Source organism: Cebus imitator, unplaced genomic scaffold (assembly GCF_001604975.1).
Source record: "Cebus imitator isolate Cc_AM_T3 unplaced genomic scaffold, Cebus_imitator-1.0 Scaffold297, whole genome shotgun sequence".
NCBI classification, from domain to species: domain Eukaryota; kingdom Metazoa; phylum Chordata; class Mammalia; order Primates; family Cebidae; genus Cebus; species Cebus imitator.
In genome coordinates this window covers 1884074-1897840 of record NW_016107612.1, presented here as the reverse complement: position 1 = coordinate 1897840, position 13767 = coordinate 1884074, and the positions used below count along the sequence as shown (strand labels likewise).

General features: G+C 50.3%; 1 protein-coding gene and 1 long non-coding RNA gene across 9 annotated transcripts in view; one reads left to right on the top strand and one right to left on the bottom strand.

The window, feature by feature from the left end:
* Positions 1–578: 578 nt before the first annotated feature.
* Positions 579–6445, bottom strand: LOC108285447. The gene is made up of 3 exons (XR_001817588.2): positions 4635–6445; positions 2853–3082; positions 579–1357 (listed from the first exon to the last, which is right to left on the bottom strand). It is a non-coding gene; the product is annotated as an uncharacterized LOC108285447 (long non-coding RNA).
* Positions 4814–13767, top strand: part of NLRC5 (NLR family CARD domain containing 5) — a 111866-nt gene continuing 102912 nt past the window's right edge. For 4 of the 8 annotated variants that reach the window (XR_005196041.1, XM_017502661.2, XM_037729306.1 and 1 more), the window contains exon 1: positions 4816–4932. The gene's annotated coding sequence lies outside the window, so the exon portion shown is untranslated. Of the gene's footprint in view, positions 4933–13767 lie in introns of all 8 variants that reach the window. The other 4 variants (XM_037729304.1, XM_037729305.1, XM_037729307.1 and 1 more) reach the window with 2 other exon arrangements.

Here is a 13767-nt window from a genome sequence, read left to right as displayed (position 1 = left end):
TAGCCCCTGGCCCCACCCTGGGGCGTAACGCAAGAGTCTGATTTACTAAGCACGAGCACTAAAGGACGGGACGGGCAGCTCTCAAAGGGCCTTGGCAGAAGGAGTCAAGGTGGTCTCGCCAGTCCCCGAGTCCAATGTCCTTGGGGAGACCTCTCCAAGGACAGTGAGGGAAGCTTGGGGGATGCCCCTACCCTCCTTTCTGGAGCACAGCCCTGGGGTCTCTGGAGTTTACAAGGGGTAAGACTCAAAGTGACTTCTCTGTCTGTCCCTCATGCTAATAAAAGTTCCCATTCAAGAAAGAGCTGCCTAGGGATGCCAAGTTATCCGAAATCTGACATTGTAGCACCAACAGGTGTGTGTTGGGGGGGGCAGTTGTAGAAATTCTAGGTCATGGGATATTGGCCTTTGAGGTGGTGACACCAGTTAGAAGCCACATCCCACCCAAGAATGCTCCCTCGAAGGGGGTGGGAAGGCCCAAGCCCCCCCCAGCACACACCTGTTGGTGCTACAATGTCAGATTTCGGATAACTTGGCATCCCTAGGCAGCTCTTTCTTGAATGGGAACTTTTATTAGCACGAGGGACAGACAGAGAAGTCACTTTGAGTCTTACCCCTTGTAAACTCCAGAGACCCCAGGGCTGTGCTCCAGAAAGGAGGGTAGGGGCATCCCCCAAGCTTCCCTCACTGTCCTTGGAGAGGTCTCCCCAAGACTAAGCTGGGAGGTACTTCCATGTCACTGTCCCATCCAAGGAGTGCAATTAGCAGGAGTTATGGAGTCCAGAGGGCGAGAGGCTTACAAAAGTGGGACTGACCTCCAAGCCCTTCTCCCAAATTCCAGCCCCTCCATGCAAGCCTAGATCTGACCTAGCCTTGATGCAGGATTGACGGGGGCGGGGGGGGGGTGGCGCTGGGCCTGGCTCCAACCCAGTCAGGGCCAGTTCCAAAAAGAAGGCCACACCTGCTGCTTCCTTTAGGGAAAAACAAGTGCTCCCCAAGGCCAGCGCCAGGCAGAAGCACATCCTGCCGCCCGGGCTGCTGACCTTGGGCAGGATGGGGCCCAGGTGTTTGGCAAACAGGAAGGGTAAAGGGAAGGCTAATCCCAGCCCCCTCTCACCCCAGTTACTAATTCTGCCATCTTGGAGCCCCTCTGCCCTCCGTGCCTCCATGTCCTCTTTTGTTCAATGGTATGATAATACCTTCCATGTAGGATCCTGGCAAGGGCTGGGTTAGCCCAGAGGAGGAGCCCATGGTGGTCAAGAGCAGAGGCTGCAGAGATGGCCTTCCTGGGTCCACAGCTCAGCTCCTCTGCCTCTGTGTGAGCTCAGGCGTGTTATCCTCTGTGCCACCCTTTTCTCACCTGTAAAAAGAAAGATAACAGTTGCTGTAAAGATTAAAGGAGAGGCTGAGCACGATGGCTCACGCCTGTAATCCCAGCACTTTGGGAGGCGGAGGCATGGGGGTCTCAGGAGTTCAAGACCAGCCTGGCCAACATGGTGAGACCCTGTCTCTACTAAAAATACAAAAAAATTAGCTAAACGTGATGGTGCACACCTGTAGTCCCAGCTACTCTGGAGGCTGAGGCGGGAGAATTGCTTGAACCTGGGAAGTGGAGGTTGCAGTGAGCTGATATTGTGCCACTGCACTCCAGCCTGGGTGACAGAGTGAGACTTTGTCTCAAAAATAAACAAACAAACAAAAAAGATTAAAGGAGACAGCAGACCGGCATGGTGGCTCACGCCTGTAATCCTAGCACTTTGGGAGTCTGAGGTGGGTGGATTGCCTGAGCTCAGGAGTTTGAGACCAGCCTGGTAACATGGTAAAATCCCGTCTCTCCTAAAATAAAAATAAAATTAGCCAGGTGTGTGGCATGCACCTATAGCCCCAGCTACTCGGGAGGTTGAGGCAGGAGAACTGCTTGAACCCGAGAGGCAGAAGTTGCAGTGAGCTGAGATCGCATCATTGCACTCCAGCCTGGGCGACAGAGTGAGACTCTGTCTCAAAAAAAAAAAAAAAAAAAAAAAAAAAAGCACAGTGCCTGGCCCAGTGTCTGGTACATCCTAAGTGCTCCACAAATGCCAGATATTGGTTATACCTAATGGAGGTGAGGGACACAGGGGTGGCCAGGTCATGTGGGCTCTCTCCATCCCCCAGTTAACGCCCTCCCCACCCACCTCCTGAGTTCTCTGTGGTGTCAGCCGTTCCTCTCACATCTCCAGTTTCCCACCCAAAAGTCCAAACACTCAAATTCCTTCTCATCTCCAACCCATAAAATCTGATTCGCTTCTTCACACTCAAGTGTAAATGACTGACAGCCATTTGATTGACACTGGGGGAGCTGGCACATGTTTTGCCAAAGGAATGATGTGCTAATAGCGGACTCTCGGGTCACAAGCCGGTCTGAGGACAGGGAAAGTTTGGGGAGGTCGCCCTTCCAGAATCCTTTGGCAATAAACCCCCACAGTGAAAAGGGTTCCAGGTTCGAGACACAGCTCTCCTTCTGATTGCTGTGTGACCTTCAGCAACTGACTTGATCTATCTGGACCTCAGCTTTTTCATCTGCCTAATGGGATAATAATCTTTGTCCTGCCCTCCTCACGAGGGTGTTCAGAATGAAATGCATCTGAAAATGGTCTGCATTTGTGTCTTGGATTGTGGTTATTTGTCCATGTGTCTGTCTGTCCTCCCCTGCCTGCACGGGGAGCAGGCCAGTGTCTTTCCTGGGATTTCGTGTAGGACCAATCATTTCATCGGTGCTCAGTGAACATGAGCTGAGTCCTGATACTGGAACATAATCAATCCCTCCCAAGCATACAGCTCACACCCACATTCTCACCCATTCCCACCACACCCACCAGTTGCCTGAGGAGGCTGGGAACACCCCGATTGACAGATGAGGAAGCTGAGGCCAGGGGAGGTCAAGGCATTTGTCTGAGGTTACACAGCCAGGAGTGGTGAAGCTGGAAGTCACACAGAAGCGGTCACTGCAAAGTCTGTGCCCTTCTCACTCCGCTGTCATGCAATTTGTAGATATCTGAGTTGGTCCTAGGAGGAAGGCAGTTTAAGTCTCATGAGGACGTGGGGCCTGTAGAAGGGGACAAAAATATAAGGGCAGCTTATGGGCTTCAGGTACAGATTGCGTCAGCCTCAACATTAAGTCATCAAATGATCACAACCACTCTATGTGGAGTTAGCATTAACACCATCCCCATCTTGGCAAAACCGGGGTGCCAGCCTGGACCCAGATGGGGATGTGGGCGCAGGATGGGTGGGGGCCTGGCACATCCACTCCCAGCAGAGCCCGAATCCTGGTGCCTCCCTCAGCCCTTGCACACAGACCCAGGGGTAATCTCAGGAGACACTAGGGCTCTTGCCCCTTTTGTGGATGGGAAACTGAGGTAGGCAGTGAAGGTCGGCTCACCTGCCCAGCTTGGGTAGGCGGGGACCCCCGGCTGACTCCCCCCTACCCCTTCCCCAGGTGGAGACTGGGTTGGAGGGGATGGGGGATGCTGTGCAGGAGGGAACTTAGAACCCGGGAATCCCGCCAGGTGCGGGGATTCACACCTATAATCCCACAAGTGGATCACGAGGTCAGGAGTTCGAGACCACCTGGCCAACACGGTGAAACCCTGCCTCTACTAAAAATACAAAATTAGCCGGGAGTGGTGGCAGGTGCCTGTAATCCCAGCTACTTGGGAGGATGAACAGGCGAATTGCTTGAAACGGAAGGCAGAAGTTCAGTGAGCCGATATTGCACCACTTCATTCCAGCCTGGGCAAAAGAGTGAAACTTCATCTCAAAAAACAAAACAAAACAAAACAGAGTCCCCACTCCTGGCCCAGAAGCACACTCCAGGATGAACGGAGGAGTCAAGGCATTGGGTCTATCTAACACGGTAAGGTGGAGGGTAGGACTTGAACCCAGGATGTCTGATGATGCTTGTCTCCTGACCACTACCTTGCAGCATCCTCACACCCACACCACTCCAGGCCTGGGAGGCAGGGAAGCACCAGTGGTCTGGGAGTGAAAGTTGCTTTCCTGTGGGATGTCACTGAGAGGTGGGTGGAAGGCCTTTCTAACAGGCACTGCTGCCCACAGGATGAATACATCCAGCAAGGGAGCTCCCTGTCCCAGGCTGTGGACAAAAACCTGGAGAAGCTGAAGCTGGACTTTCAGGACGGCCCCTGACTCCATCCTGGGAGAGCCACCTCTCCTTCCTTCTGCCCCCACCAGTGCCTCCTCTCCTTCCCTGCTCTCCCGCCCCCCTCCTTCCGTCACCCTCTTCTGCCTGTGATTCCTCCTGTGACTGGGGCAAGTTCCTTCACCTCTGTCCTCCCTGCGCCTCAGCTGCTCACCTGGAAAACAGGGCGATACCTGTTTTTTAAGGTTACTTAACGAGATAAACTGGTAGACTGCCTTTCCCGGGTCAGCCCGCCAAGGGCTCTACTAATGGGAAGGAACGCTGCTGTCATTCCCTTCTCCTGGTTCATCCTGGAGCGCTCTCCGCTCTGCCCCTAGTTCTAAGTCCCCTCCTCCCGCACCGCATCCCCCTCGCATCCAACCCAGTCTCCACTGAGACACTGAGACAGGGTCTCAGTCCAGGTCCCCACCCACCCGCGCTCCACACGTGAGCCCACCTTCACTCCCCTGCCTCAATTTCCTGTCCACAAAAGGGGCGAGCGCCCCCAAGTCTCCTGGGACTGTCCTTGGGTCCGATGCGGGACTTCGGGGAGGTCCCAGGGTGTGGTCGCAGCGGGGAGCGTGTGTGTTAGGTCCCCGCCCTCCCGCGCCCACAGGCCCATCTGGTTCGGGCTGGCACTTCGAATCCACGTGATTTCTCAGCACTGCCGCTGGTTCCAAGCACAGGCCGGGCAGCTCTAGGCGGCTTCTACTTTCAGTTTCGCACAGATCGCGAAGGAGCCGGGAGCGCTGAGGGTGAGTGCCCCGCGCACTGCGGGACTGCGGAAGCGGGTGGTTCGGGTTTCGAATTCTGCACCGAGAGGGGTGGAGGGGTTGCCAGAGGGCCTGGAGCGGGAAGTGCCGGTGGCCGGGTGGGTGGCCGACGGGTGGCCGGGTGAGCGGACTGGGTGCCTGTGGCCGGGGAGCGCGCGCAGCCTTCGGCCCAGGGAGTTTGAAGGAAGAGTTGCTGGTCCTCAGAGGATGGCAGATGGGGGTCGCCTGGATGGGAGGACGCGGTCAGCGGCTGTGCTCCCCTCCCCGCGCAGCTCCTGTCACCTGCTGGAGCCAGCCCTCTCTCTGTGTGTCTTTTTCTTTGCAACTTTTCATTGATTTTAAAAGAATTACATAAGTCACACTGTTCATTGTACACAATTCAGACTTTTTAGCCTAAACAATTTTTTATTTGGAAAATTCCAAACATATCCTAAAGTAGAAGGAACAGAATTAGGTTGAGCCTTGTGCACCTGTGGGTTTTCATATAATGAAGCCCCACATAAGCACGCTCACCTGTGGGTTTTCATGGAATGAAGCCCCACATAAGCACGCTCACCTGTGGGTTTTCATGGAATGAAGCCCCACATAAGCACGCTCACCTGTGGGTTTTCATATAATGAAGCCCCACATAAGCACGCTCAGCTTGGACAGTCACCACCCCAAGGTCACCAGCTTGGAGAGTCACCACCCCAATCTCCACCACTGGTTATTTTGAAACAAATGTCAGACAGCATAGCACCTCCACTGAGGTATTTCAGAATGTACCAAAAGATAACTGTTGAGACCAGTTCGGCCGTGGAGACCCCAACCCAATGGCAATAAGACATCTTTTAAAAACAAAACGACAATATCATCAGCATACTACAAACATTTAAATAGTTGTTCCTTAATGTCAAATCTCCAGGTCATTTCTAAGGAACATTTAACCTCATAATAGGTGAATACGTGGGTGTCGCTTCCTTACTTGCTTTTTGTATTCCCATGTGGTTTTCAGCTTCTTTTCCCCCCAGAGAGCCACGACATGGAGTTGGCTGGGGTGGTCATTCGGGGAGGATGGGGAGAGGCTCCTACCTTCAGTAGCATTTGCATCCATTTTATAAGCTCAGGTTCTTATATTTCCTTTTTGTAAAAGGTCGAAGTTTCTACAGACATAAAAAGCAGTTCGAAAACTTGCGGTTTCCAACTTCTAAAACCCAGGCGTGGTAGGAGGCAGGGAGGACGGGGGGCAGCTCCTGGAGCCTCATGGTCCCTCCAAATCACTTTCCTTTTCTCTAAGAGAGAAATAAACCTTGAAAAGCAATGGGCTTTTCAGATGTATCTATATGTGTCTGATGATTTTCAGATGTATCCAAACTCCCTTTGAGCGTGCTTTCTGCAAACCTTACTGACCCATAGCCCAGAATGGCCATCTATGATGCCCACCTGCTTTGTCTCCAGAAGCGCAGTGCCAGGTGGACCTGTAGCTGGTGTGAACGGCAGACAGACTGGGGCTCTCAGCACCTGGTATTTGCTGCATGACCATGAACTAACCATTCCATTTCTCGAAACCTTGGCTTTTCATCTGTAAAATGAACATATGCAGATTTATTCTACAAAGTGTGTTTCGTGGATTGAATGAGATAACGCCTGCCCACCCAGTGCCTCGATCGACCTTAAAGTGCTGTGCAAGTGTGAGGGGCAGTGGATCCTTTAAGAATACAGACAAACGGAGGGGAAGGTTGTTGGAAGAGTTTCACAATATGCTGAGGTTCGTGCTTTCTTCCTGAATCTGATAAGGGCTGTCCTGTGTCTGCAGCGCTGGGTCAGCCCCCTCAGACCCCCAAACCCATACCCTCTTCCCCTCTGAGGAAAATTCAGCAAAACTTCATTTGCTGATGTTGTTGTTCTTTATTCTTTTATTATTATTATTATTTTGAGACAGCGTCTCAATCTGTTGCCCAGGCTGGAGTGAAGTGGTGTGATCTCAGCTCACTGCAACCTCCACCTCCTGGGTTCAAGCGATTCTCCTGCCTCAGCCTCCCGAGTAGCTGGAATTACAGGCACCTGCCACCACATGCAGCTAATTTTTGTATTTTTAGTAGAGATGGGGTTTCACTATGTTGGCCAGGTGGGTCTCGAACTCTCAATCTCAAATGATCTACCCACCTCAGCCTTCCAAATTGCTGGGATTACAGGCGTGAGCCACCTTGCCCAGCCTCCTTTTTTAAAAAAAAATAGAGATGAGGTCTCGAACTCCTAACCTCAAGTGATTAGTCTGCCTCGGCCTCCCAAAGTTTTGGATTATGGGTGTGAGCCACCACACCCGGTCATAACTTCTTAGCATGTCTTTTCACATTTGTTATGAGTTGAATTGTGCCTCCCCACAAAAGATATGTTGAAGTCCTAACCCCCAGAACCTCCTAATGTGACCTTATTTGGAAATAAGGCTGTTGCAGATATAACTGGTGAAGATGAGGTCACACTGGAGCAGGATGGGCCCTGAATCCAATAGGACTCGTGTCCTTAAAGGAGATGGGCACGTGAAGACAGAGACCCACAGGGAGAAGACAGTCATGGACTGCAAAGGGAGTGCAGTGATGCGTGTAGGAGCCAAAGGACACCTAGAATTGCCTGCAGCCAGCAGGAGCCAGGAGAGGCAAGGAAGGACCCTCTCTTCCAGCCCTCAGAGGGAGCCTGGCCCTGACCACACCTTGATCTCAGACTCTGACCTCTGGAACTGCAAGAGAATAAACATCTGTTGTTTTAATGTACGCAGCTTGTGGCCCTTTGTGACAGCAGATACAGCAGCACCGTGACAACACTAGGAAATGAATACAACATCCCAGCGTCTCCACTCTGTTTTCCATACAAAACAAAGTTGGGGTAAAGATCAGGCAAACTAATGCAAATGCAAACACTATAAAACTTTGGAGGCAATCTAAGGATGGGAACCGGAAGTGTTGCCAATCTCACTCTATTGCTCAGGCTGTTGTGCAGTGGCATGATCTTGGCTCACTGCAACCTCCGCCTCCCAGGTTCAAGTTATTCTCCTGCCTCAGTCTCCGGAGTAGCTGGGATTACAGGCATGCGCTACCACGCCTGGCTAATTTTGTATTTTTAGTAGAGATGGGGTTTCTCCAGGTTGGTCAGGCTGGTCTCAAACTCCCGACCTCAGCGGATGCAATTTGCCCACCTCAGCCTCACCAAGTGCTGGGATTACAGGTGTGAACCATCGCACCCGGCCTATGTCTCTTATTATGAATGAGTTTGAACATCTTTTCAAATGTTTGAGTCACCTATAGCTCCTTTTCCATAAACTGCCAGTTCATAGCCTTTGTCCACTTTTTCACTGGCTTTTGGTCTTTTTGCTTTTGAGTTGTAAAAGCACTTTTCATATTAAGGGACTTTGCCCTTTGTCTTTAATATGGTTATACTGTCATTTAAAATGGTGGCATAATTGTCCATAGAATGTCTGAAGTGTATTTGTCATTGTTAGACATTTATATTGGGTTTCATTTTCTTGTATTATACGTGGAATATGTTTTCCCTGTCTTTTTGTAAAAAGAAAAAAAAAAAGCCAAGACATGACATCTTAATTCTTCCAATAGCTCTCACCAGAATGACAGAAGAAAGGAATATGTTTGGGAAAATACCTCCATAGGATTTGGGGTGTCTGGACCTGTGTGCAAAGTGGCCAACAGGGACCAGCACACAGATGGTGGAAACAGAGTGTGTGTGTGGAGGTACTCTATTTACTCCTGAAAGAAAAGGGAGCAGAGAGAGTGGAGAAGAGAGGAAGGAGAAAAAGCAGAGGGAGGCTACCCACATAGAGAGATGACTCCCAAAAACTTCTTGGGGGTAGGATGGCAGAAGGGCATTTTTGGTGAGTCCAGGAATGTGCTCTGCTCCATGTGAGGTGGGTACCAGCACCGAAGATGCTGGCTCTGGCTCCACACCTGCTGCTGTGAATGCATTCAGCTTCTCTGCGGAGCTTCCACACCATGCCAGGCCCTGCGCTAGGCACTGGGCTGCAGCTGGGAACACAACCAAGCCCCTGCCTTGCGGAGCTGGTGTGGCAGTAGAAACAGACGAACAAGTACACAAAGATATGCATGCCATCTGAGGTCAGGCGGGGATGACTGCAGGGAAGAAGTCAAGGCAGGCAAGGGCGGAGCACGCTGGGTAGAGAAGCAGGCGTGGCCTTCTCATAGGGGTATTGGAACATTTGAGAGAGAACTTGAAGGGAGCATGGCAGGGAACCATGGACCATGATGTCTGGAGGAAGAGGGAACCAGTCAGAGGGGATGGCAAGAAACAAAAAAGTGGAGAGAAGAAAGCAGAGAAGAGGAGGAGAGGAGGAGGAGAAAATGCTGTTTAACGTCTGCTTTTGTGCTCCCAAGTGCTTATTGTGAATGATGTTTTTGCACATAATTTAACAATGGGTTGGGCTGGGCATGGTGGCTTACACCTGTAATCCCAGCACTTTGGGAGGCTGAGACAAGCGGATCACTTGAGGTCAGAAGTTCGAGACCACCTTGGCCAAACCGCATCTAGGTTCGTGGTGAAACCGCATCTCTACTAAAAATTCAAGAATATCCAGGTGTGCTGGCACGCCCCTCCCCTGTAATCTCAGCTACTGTGGAGGCCGAGGCAGGACAGCAGGAGCCCTCAGCTAGAGGAGCACCTGCCCACCTCCTCCGCAGGAATCGCAGAGCTCCCAGGGGAGGCCATAGCCTTCTATAGGTTGTGGCATTGCAGGGGGATTGGTGTCCCAGCCAGCCATCTCTGTCTCAAGGAAGGGAGGGCTACTCCCACTGCCATCCAGGCAAAGCAATGTCCTGGTGAGCATTCTCTAAGCTAGAGCTTTGATCACATTCTGGATCCTCAGAATGGACTCCTAAAGGGGTATATGAACTTTCATTTTTAAAATGTTTAAAACTATTATGTCAAATTTCTTTTCTAAAAGATTGTGCCAATGTAGAGAGCCTGCTGACCCCTGGAAGCTTCCTGAGCCCTTAGCACCTATCCCCTGAGGGTAGGATGGATCCTGTACCATCCCAGATCCCCAGGAGCTCCTTGTCCTGCAGGGTCCCTTCTGTCCCTCCTGGTGAAGCGGAAGGAACGTCCATGCCTTGGGAAGCTGGTGCTTTGAGGCATTCAGATCTTACCATGGCATCATGTTCGAAGAGAGAAATAGCCTGCTGTTTTGTGTGTCTCTCAGTAGTCTTATTTACTGCGTTCTTGAAGGTGTCCAGTGTGTTTTTGGGCTGCAGAATCCTTTTATTGAAATGGATAGGTCAGTGTTTGGCCAGAGAAAGACCTATCCAGTAGGAGTTTACAAGAGGATCTTACAGGTGCATGGAGAGGGCATCCGATTCCATTGACTCATAAAGTGACAAAGTTGTTCTCTTTTCAGTTCTCTTTCATTCTTCAGACTAGTCAAGGAGAAAGTCTCAGTCAGGTGCTCACAAGTCTGCAAACCTCTCACGCTGGTGACCTTTTCAGCAAGGGGAGGCCAGGCCTTGGGTCAGAGCCCCAGCCTACAGCAACACCCAGCTACTGTTCAACAGCATCATGGTGGTTTTGGTCTTCCTTGGCTCTTTTTGAGACGGGGTCTCACCCCAGGCTGGAGTGCACTGGTTGCACAGCCCCATGCATAGCTTCCTGCAGCCTCTATTTCCCAGGCTCAATCGATCCTCCTGCCTCAGCCTCCCAAGTAGATGGGACTACAGGTGTGTACCACCACCCCTGGCTAATTGTTTTTTGTCTTTTGTTTGTTTTTTTGTTTGTTTTTGGTAGAAACGAGGTCTCACTATGTTGCCCAGGCTGATCTCAAACTCCTGAGCTCAAGGAACCTTCCTGCCTCAGCCTCCCAAAGTGCTGGGCTTACATGTGTGAGCCACCACGCCCACCCTTGCGTTTCTTTTTGATGTTACCTTCAGTTCATGGCAAGTGGTACTTCAAAAAATAAAGTGAAAAGTGGGATGGTTTCTAGAAAAACTTTAAGGAAACGATATTCTGGCTTTCAGATAAGGCAAAAAAAAATCTTCAAACAGGAGTAAGTTTTGGAAATTATACGATTACCCTAAAGGGTGAGATTATGGGGGGAATTTCATAATGTGTATGTTCACAATGTTTACAACTTTCCAAATGAGTACAGGTTATATCTGTAAACAGAAAAAAATAAGATATATTAAAATGATAATTTAGTTTTGAAAGAAGACCATTTGTTGAAGAAGTGTTATATTTTGGTTAGAAAATGGTCTCTGGAATCAGCATGGATTTTATTTATTTATTTATTTATTTATTTAGAGACAGGGTCTCTCTCTGTTGCCTACACTGGAGTACAGTGGTGTGACCACAGCTCACTATAGCCTCAGCTTCCTGGGCTCAGGTGATCCTTCCACCTCAGCCTCCCAAGTAGCTGGGACTATAGGCGTCACACCATTATGCCAGGCTAATTTTTTTGTATTTTTTGTAAAGATGGGTTTTCACCATGTTGCCCTAGCTGGTCTTAAACTCCCAGGCTCAAGAGGTCCGCCTGTCTTAGCTTCCCAAAGTGTTGGGATTAGAGGTGTGAGCCCCTACACTCAACCAGCATAGATTTGAAATCCACTTTTTTTGCTTGATATCTTGGAGCCTGTTTGTTCATCTATGAAATGTGGGAAACCTGCCTGGAAAAGTTGCTTGAGATTTGACGTTTTTATTTTTTTTTGAGACAGAGTCTCGTTCTGTCACCCAGATTGGGTGCACTCAGCTCACTGCAACCTCCGCCTCCCGGGTTCAAGCGATTCTCCTGCCTCAGCCTCCTGAGTAGCTGGGATTACAGGCGTGCACCACCATGCCCGGCTTATTTTTATATTTTTAGTAGAGATGGGGTTTCACCACATTGGTCAGGCTGGTCAGTTGTGATCCGCATGCTATTATCAATCTGTAGGAAGAAACAGTGTTGCTGTTTTATTGACATGTATTTTGACACATGTGATGACATTTTGTACATATCATCATACAATGCATCTTGTTTATTCCATGATACATCTTGAGGATACAGCTGTGACAACAAATAATGAGTCCCTTTCATGCAGGTAATCCCACAGTATGGTTGCACAAAACTCTATTATGGCTGTCTAGGGTGTTTAAAGACCACTCCTGGAATTTCCTCCTCCAAGACTCTCTGTGTCTTAGTTCACTCGGGCTGGCTTCTAAACAATAGAAATTTATTTCTCACAGTTCTGGAGGCTAAAGTCTGAGATCAGGGAGCCAGCAGGTCGGGTTCTGGCGAGAGTCTTCTTCTGGGTTGCCAATGGCTGACTTCCCATTGTATCCTTACATGGTGCAAAGAGGGCTAGAGCGTTCTCTGGGGTCTCTTTTATCAGGCATTAATCCAATTCACCCTCATGACCTAACTACCTCTGCCAGACCCCACCTCCTAATACCCTCCCATTAGGGGTTAGAATTTCAGCATATGAATTTGTGGGGGAGCACAAATATTCGGTCCATCGCCTTGTGTAGTCTGGGCCTCATGGCTGTCCATTTTGCTTTCTGGCGAGAAGTTTAGTGGTGAGGTCAAAGGTGGGTGTGCAGTAAGATTTAGAAGTCACTGCTGATTTATCCTGGAAGATGGCAAACCACGTCCCAGGCTGCAGCTCTGAGCCCTGGATCCAGGACTTCTCTCCTTAATGTCCCGAGCTTTCTTTGGTCCCTGCCTTACTTTCCAAACCAAAGCAAGATTCCTCTGGAACATTCCTGCCAAGCCCCATGGCATGGTTGGAGCTGAGGAGGGGATTCCCAAATCTTGCTTTTCTTTTCACTTTGCCCTGGGCATGCCAAACCCTGGCAGAGCCACAGAGGGTGGCAAGAAACAGCTGTGAGTCTGAGGCAGGTGCTCTGCCTGGGAAGGGAACAGAGCTGAGTGTTGGTTATGGGAAGATATCTTCAAGGTCTAAATATGGTCATCTTGGTGGCCTTCCTGTCCCTGGGGCCTTTGGGGCTCTCAGAGGGCAAGAATCACTCGGCTCTGGTTTGCTGGAGGAGCAGAGTGCCAGGTGGGAGGAAGCAAGGGGCCCGTCTCTCCCTGCTGGGAGTGAAGAGCTGGCCGTCATGGCCTTGAACAGTTGTTCCCCGACATTGGCACATGGGGAGCTTCCAAAAGTGTCAATGCCTGCGTTCTACCTCCTGGGATGGTGCTGTGTTGGGTCTGGAGCATGGCCCACTGGGATTTTTAAAATACCTTCCTCCCAGGTAATGCTGATGTACAGACAACCACTGGCCTGAAAGCCCCAGGGAGAGACCTCTGGGCCCAGGACATGCAGGTGGGAGCCTTCTCCTAGAAGCCTTGCCAGCCGCCAGCCCCTTCCTGTGGGTGCTAGACCACAGGAAGGCTGAACAGAAGAGGCAAGGCCACTAGCTGGCCACCTGCTGTTCCAGCCAGGCCCGGGCTAGCAAGCAGGGCACCCCAGTCCTGGATGAGTGCCGGGTTTGACCAGCAGACCTTGACCTAGTGACGGATGAACAAATGCACTTAGATACAAATATTTAGTGAAAGAGTGGGATGGGGTTTGGGCACCTTATAGACCTTGAGGAGGGTGCTGTACAGAGTTAGCAGCGGTGGCCCTGACTAGCTGGCACTTTGGGCATTTATTTAGTATATATTTAATGACAGGGGCTTTGTGTTAAAATACTTGTGGATAATGATTAAAGGCCAGGTTTTGAGGCCTAAAGAAAACACTATTTGTGAGTAATAACATTGTAGACCTTTGAGTAGAGAGCAGTTACATGCCTGTGGATGTTTAAAGATTGGTATTGGGACTACATGAGTAAACAAGCTTTTTAGATAAA